The sequence below is a fragment of the Mustela erminea genome, chromosome 21 (genome assembly GCF_009829155.1).
Source record: "Mustela erminea isolate mMusErm1 chromosome 21, mMusErm1.Pri, whole genome shotgun sequence".
In the NCBI taxonomy this organism is placed as follows: domain Eukaryota; kingdom Metazoa; phylum Chordata; class Mammalia; order Carnivora; family Mustelidae; genus Mustela; species Mustela erminea.
In genome coordinates, this window is record NC_045634.1 from 22,078,310 (window position 1) to 22,084,960 (window position 6,651).

Below are 6,651 nucleotides of genomic sequence, written 5' to 3' on the forward strand. Positions count from 1 at the left end.
GTAACAGAAACGCTCCCATTCCTGTCAGGAGCCCAGAAGCTTCATATGTTAACATGAATCAGAAGGATGCTGAATGAGCTTGGAGTGAAGGCCGGTGAACCCGAAGCATCACCCTCACCTGACCCACCACGGTCAAGGCCTTCCCAGTGGGGAGCCCAGGGCAGGGTGCCCCTCTCTCCCTGACCTTCTGGGTGAATGCTGCGGAGCTCTGCACCTGCTGTGCTCTCTCTGCGCCCCAGGCGGACCCCTCCCTGACGCTCACACGGTCTTTCTCCAACCAAGCCTATGGGAGAGTCTTGTCAGGGTTCCTCCAGATGTCCCCAGGGGAGCCCAGGGAGGGAAAGGGGAACTGGGGTCCTCTGTAGTCTCCACGGGACTAGTGAGATCCTCTCTGTGTGTCTGAGAAAATGAAGAAAGCTTCCTCTCTCCCCACCTTCCCCAGCCCTCAGTCATCCTAGGTCTTTCCAGCAAATCTGCCTCAGTGGGTCATGTACCTGAGGAAAAACCCAGCTGGCTAGGGGTCTGCTTCAGCATCCAGGAAGGCCAGAGGTCAGAGACACTCTAGGGACCACCTCAAACACGGATATGACAGTTCAGCTGTACCCTCTTCTCCTCCCTAACACACACACACTCTCTCTCTCTCTCCTCTCTCTCTCTCTCTCTCTCTCTCTCTCTCTCTCTCTCGGCTGGCCTCCAAAAAGGACCTTCAGTATATCAGTTGCCATCTGTTGCAAAGCCGAGGTGTTGGAGCCCCCTACGTGTAACGCATCGCTAAAACTATTCTCCAGAAAGTTTCTGCCTGCCAGGATTTGGAGGAACATCAAGAATTAACTCAGTAATTCTACTCCTAAGAACATACTTATTGAAAATAATTCTGTATGCCCACACTACACACACACACACATACACATACACACACACAAGTGTTCACTGGAGCTTTTCTTATATAATAGGAAAAATTAAAAACCTAAGGGCTAGCATTAGGAAATGATTTTAAAACATTTGTTTTATCCACACAATGAAATATGAATCGGCTGATTTAAAAACAAATTCTTGCAGATGTTGCAATGTCTTCGGAAGATGCCCACGAAGTAATTATTAAAAGAAAAGGGTAGGCTATGAGACTATATTAAAATAACATTCTCTAAAAGGCTAGTGGTATTTATCCTTAAGTTTTAGTATATGAGTGCTTTAGTCTCCTTCTTAAGGCTCTTTTTTCCCCCTTTTTCTTTTTCCTTTAGGCTTTTCTGTATTTTCTAAGTTTTCTATAATAAGTAAGTGTTATATTTATAAACAGAGAAAACCAACAATAATGGACGCATAAGAACCTATGTCTCGTTCTTTCCCTGAGACCCTCCCACCGGGTCCCTGGGCCTTGTGTGGTGGAATTTCTCCACTTCTTCCTGTGGCTCCCTAAGAAGTAAACAGGCTGGACCCAATACCTAGCCAAGGTCAACCTTGCTTTTCTTCACTAAAGCAAGTCGCTCTGGCTAAATTCCTCTCCTCATTTCTCCTCCCGATACCCTTGACACTCCTGGCTCCAACACAGAGAATCTACCATATGTGGCAAGCAGCAACCTGGTCTTTGCCCCTTGGCCCTGCAAGGTTCCCTTTGTCCTAGCCAGAGCGACATTTCCCCAGAGAGAGCAAGCAAAGGAGGGAGGGAGAGACAGAGACAGAGGAGAAAGGGGGTGGGGGCGACAGAAGCTGACTGATCTGGCCTTCGGCCATCTTGGATGGATTTTGTCCCGTTCAGACAGGACGAATGAGGAACACAGGCCCATTCCTTCCCACATGTTTGGAACCCTGGCCCCGAGCCCTGAGTCCAGCATTCCATTTATCCTTTTTGTGGGCTGAACAGATGAAATTGCTTTAGCTGAAGAAAGTGGCATGAATTTACGTATGTATTAGATTCACAAGATGCATCCATCATACCGGCCCTTGGACCGACTGGAATCATGAGCCAAGTGCACATTCAAGCAGACATCTGAGTGCCGGGCGCTCCTGTCTCGGGGCCAACAGGGTGGGCAGTGCAGCCCCCTCTCCGTGCACATGGGTAGGGGGCTGCTGCCCTGGGCCGCTCCCCTTCCTACCTGTAGCAATGCTCCTGAGACCCCATAACTGGCAAGAGGAAAGGCTGGTCCCTGGGAACTTCACTTGCCTTCTTGCCGCCGCTGTGAGACCCGGGCCCGAGGCTCGTCTCAGAGCTTGGCCGTTCTCACATCTCCAGCCAAGCGGACAGCGTGAGACTCGTTAAGATAACCCGTCCCGGGGCGCCTGGGTGGCTCAGTGGGTTAAAGCCTCTGCCTTCAGCTTGGGTCATGATCCCAGGGTCCTGGGATCAAGCCCCGCATCGGGCTCTCTGCTCAGTGGGGAGCCTGCTTCCTCCTCTCTCTCTCTGCCTGCCTCTCTGCCTACTTGTGATCTCTGTCTGTCAAATAAATAAATAAAATCTTAAAAAAAAAAAAAAGATAACCTGTCCCAAAGGCAGTTCTTTACGTGCTTCTTCCCTCTCTGCCCACAAACCCTGCCCTCCCCGACCCTTACCCATTTAACAAAGAACTCAACCTTGTTTCGTCTCTCACCTGTTCTAAGACATCTTAGGCTGAAATGCCACAGGGTCCTTCTGTGATGAATATTAATATTAAACCTCTCTCCCACCCAGCACCAGGATCTCCTCCAGAAGGGAGCCCCCTGTCCCCCCCCACCACCACCACCACGGAGCCCTCCAATTCCCCATTTTCACACCCCCAGATGGCTGCATTCCTCGCTTAGCAGACAGAGGCAGTGTGTGAACGTGTCCCCACCTGAGACAAAGAAAGGAACCTTTGTTATACCTGCAAGATCTGAAATATTATCACCATTTAATTACTGACGTTCTCCCAAGCCAGCTTCTTGGCAGCAGGCACTCCTTCAGTTAAATAGGCTTTTAAGTTTTCCCAGGGAGCCTGCATCAGAGGTAATTTGTGAATAGAGACTAATTTGGGGTGTTGCTGCTGGTATAAAAAGGTGGCTCCAAGGTAACAGAGACTTACAAGACAAACAGGTGAAAGGTTAGGCATTTCCCTTAGGCACAGAGCATCTTTTGGAAAGGGCCACTCCTCTCAGATTCAAGGTCTAGGGCACAAACCGGTGAACTGTATTATTAACTGGCCCAGATTTCAGTTCTTTTTCTTTTTCTTTTCTGTATCCCTCCCTCCCTCTCTCTCTTTTTTTTTTCCCAACAGGAGGAGTGCTGGGTCACATTCATTATGCCTTGGGTTGCCGGGAATTGTCTCTGGGTTGTGTGCTGAGGCAGAAGGACAACTTGACTTCAGTCTTCTGGTATGTGCATCAACCAGGAGTGTCTGCTTGACCCTGAAAGGTGTCAGAAGCTTTCAGATTCTACAATGTCGCTCCGTCTGCAAATAGTATCAAGTGTGCCATACCGGAAAGGATGACATTCCAGGCAAAAATGGCCCAGACTTTGGAAATGGGAACCCTGATTTGCAGCAAGCATTAATGGGACCGTGGGAACTCAGACGCAGCTCACACTGCCAGGACGTTTCTACCTGTTTGTGGTTAGGTCGCAACCCTGCCGTTTCCTTACGACATTCTTCATGGAACATCTCGATTACGGGTTGCTTTAATGCTCCCAGCTGGAGCAGTTCCCCAGTAGTACTCAGTTTTGGCCACCTAGATTGGGGAGAAAATCAGCCCAATGAAGTCAATGAGATCACTGACCTTACCTGAAGTCAGCAGACTGGGGCTAACACCCATATGTTCCGCTTTTCTCTATTCATCTTAATATTATTATTATAATTGGGACACAAATGACATATAACACTGTGTAAATGTAAGGTGTACAATGTGTTGACTTCATACATTTGTATATTGCAGTGTGATTAACTACACCTCTGTCCATCACATAATTATTTTTTGTGGTGAGAACAATTAAGATTTAGAGTCTTAGCAACTTTGAAGTTTATGATACAATAATTGACCACTGTAATCCCCAGGCCACGCATTAGCGCTCCAGTAAGTATTTATTTAAGATTTTATTTATTTATTTGACAAAGAGACAGAGATCACAAGGGGGCAGAGAGGGAGCAGGGGAAGCAGTCTCCCCGCTGAGCAGAAAGCCCGATGCGGGGCTCGATCCCAGGACCTTGGGATCATGACCTGAGCTGAAGGCAGAGGCTTTAACCCACTGAGCCACCCAGGTGCCCCAATTATTTATCTATTAATTGCAAGCTTGTACCCTTAAATGATATCCCCTGGATTCTCCCAACCCCAACCCTGCTAACCACCCTTCTGCTCTTTGTTTTTACCAAGTTTACCTTTTAAAAATTCCATATATAAGTGATATCATATGGTATTTGTGTTTCTCTGTCTGACTTATCTTACATAACATTATGCCCTCAGGGTCCATCCATGCTGTGGCAAATGGCAACATTTCCTTTTTTGTCACGACTGAATAATATTTCATTATGTGTCTTCCGATGGCATATACAGCATCCTAGTCTCAAAGTTAAGGATAATTGTAGCTTGAAAGTTCTATCATTAGAAGTCATTCTTAGAGGGGCACCTGAGTGGCCCAGCTGGTTAAGCGTCTGCCTTCGGCTCAGGTGATGATCCAAGGGCTTTGGGATCGAGCCCCACATCGGGCTGCCTGCTCAGTGGGGAACCTGCTTCTCCCTCTGCCTCTGCTGCTCCCCTACCTGTTCTCTCTTTCTCAAATAAATGAATCTTAAAAAAAAGAAGAAGAAGAAGAAGAAGAAATCATTCTTAGAGCACCATTTGCTTCAAAACTCTAGAAAAACTAATGAAATTATAAAAACAAAGAAACATATGGTGAGGTCGGGGGAAAGGGGTCAAATGTGAACTGGGTGAACTCTGCAGACAGAAATCAATGATGATATGACCACAAAAGGAAAAAAAAAAAAAAAGGGAAAAGAGAATACACATCACCATGATGGCAAAACTTTATTTTTTAAAAAAATGAGATAGGTCGTTACCTCACTATTTTTACCTCCTTAAAATGCATACATCAAGATGATCTGTTACATGCATTCTTCCATTGTCAGACCCAACGTGACCATGCTTTGTGAACACGTGTGTTAAATACGGAACAGTGTTCCTTCGGAAAGCGCTCAGGTGTAGGTGAGGGTGTGAGTGGACAGACATAAAGAAACATAGTTTGAGTCAAGAAGAAGGTTTAGGCGTGCGTAGGGACATTATCTACGCACCCTGAGAGGCCCTGAGGAGAAAGTGAAGTGGGAGGTTTGGGGCCCCTCTGCTTAGAGAATTGCCCCACTCAGAATCCTGGACGTTTCGTTTATTTCGTCCTGACGTCGCCTTCTTGGTTCCTGTGTCGAAAACACCGTGTGGTGGAGGGACTCTCTGCGCACCGCCTGGAGAGGGCTCGTATGTGTTTGTGCTCAGGGCGACGTCCTGATCCCAGCGTGTCTGTGTCAGCGTCAGCAGCTTTGCTGGGATCCTGCGCGTCTGCGCGGTCCTTCTGTTTTTGAAGAGACGGGCAGCTGCTGGACAATGGTGCCACACCCTGTCATCTCCGGGCAATGCAGGTAACCGTTCTCTAAAGGAAAAACCAGTGCCCTTCTCTGAGTGCCTCTCCTCACTCGGAGAACATCGGTTGTTGGACCACTCGCTCCTTGCCAAAATCTGGGAGAAGTGTCTCACACTTACTCTAGTAGATCAGTATCACTTAGTGTGTTCAGCTCCCCTGGACAGTTACTTGTTAGTAACACCTAACCACTGAGGTGTTACCGTCCACATTTTACAAACATAGAATGAGTCTTTAAAAGTTAAACAAAACAGGAAAAAACTTCGTTCCAGGTCACTGGTAAGTAGTGTCAGACCTGAGATGTGGAGCTGTTCTTTTAAGTTCAAAACTCTTTTCTTTTCTTTTTTTTTTCTTTTTCTTTTCTTTTTTTTTTTTCTTTTGTTTTTTTTTTTTTTTTTTTTTCAGTTCTTGGGAGAGCAACTTCCTTTTGGCGCTGGCTTGCATCCCTTCTGTTTCAAATGAGGTTGAATGATCTACGTGTGGATTTAGACATTTACCCACAGATGCCTTTGTGGGGGACTTCCTTGCATCTGCCTCGCCACATGGGGCCTCTAAACACCTTTGCTTAAAGTTTTTATTATTTTCTTCAAATGCCCTTTTATAGCACAGCAAAATAGATGTGCCCTCTCTGAGGCTCGAACTCAGGACCTTCAGATTATGAGACTGACGCGCTGCCCGCTGCGCTAAGAGGGCTCTGGGGATAGCCTTCAACATGAGGAATAATGCCTCTTCAAGTGGTAAACTCCTTAAAGAGAGAGGTATCCGCTCATCTATGTAGTTCAATACAACGATTGAGTGGATTTATAATAGCATTCAAAAATGTTCTTTTCCCACATACCCTCCCACAGCAGTAGATTCCTAAGTAATCTGGAAGATAACTCAGCAAATGATGCATGTACTTTGGAAAAACAAAAAGACCTCATTATGTTAATTGTAGCCCATAAGCAAAAGAACCAAAATGTGATTAGGCCCGTCTAAAAGAGTAGGTGTATAAACATATAAATATTAACAAAAATTAAGCACTTGTCTACTTTGGTACAACTATCATTTCTTCCTTGGGTATTGGAAACTTATCCATTCTAGAA

The 6,651-nt window shown here is 46.3% G+C and overlaps 1 non-coding gene across 1 annotated transcript; it reads right to left on the reverse strand.

Annotated features, from left to right (window-relative positions):
- Nucleotides 1–6,186: 6,186 nt before the first annotated feature.
- Nucleotides 6,187–6,259, reverse strand: TRNAM-CAU. Its single transcript has one exon. It is a non-coding gene; the product is annotated as a tRNA-Met (tRNA).
- Nucleotides 6,260–6,651: the final 392 nt, after the last annotated feature.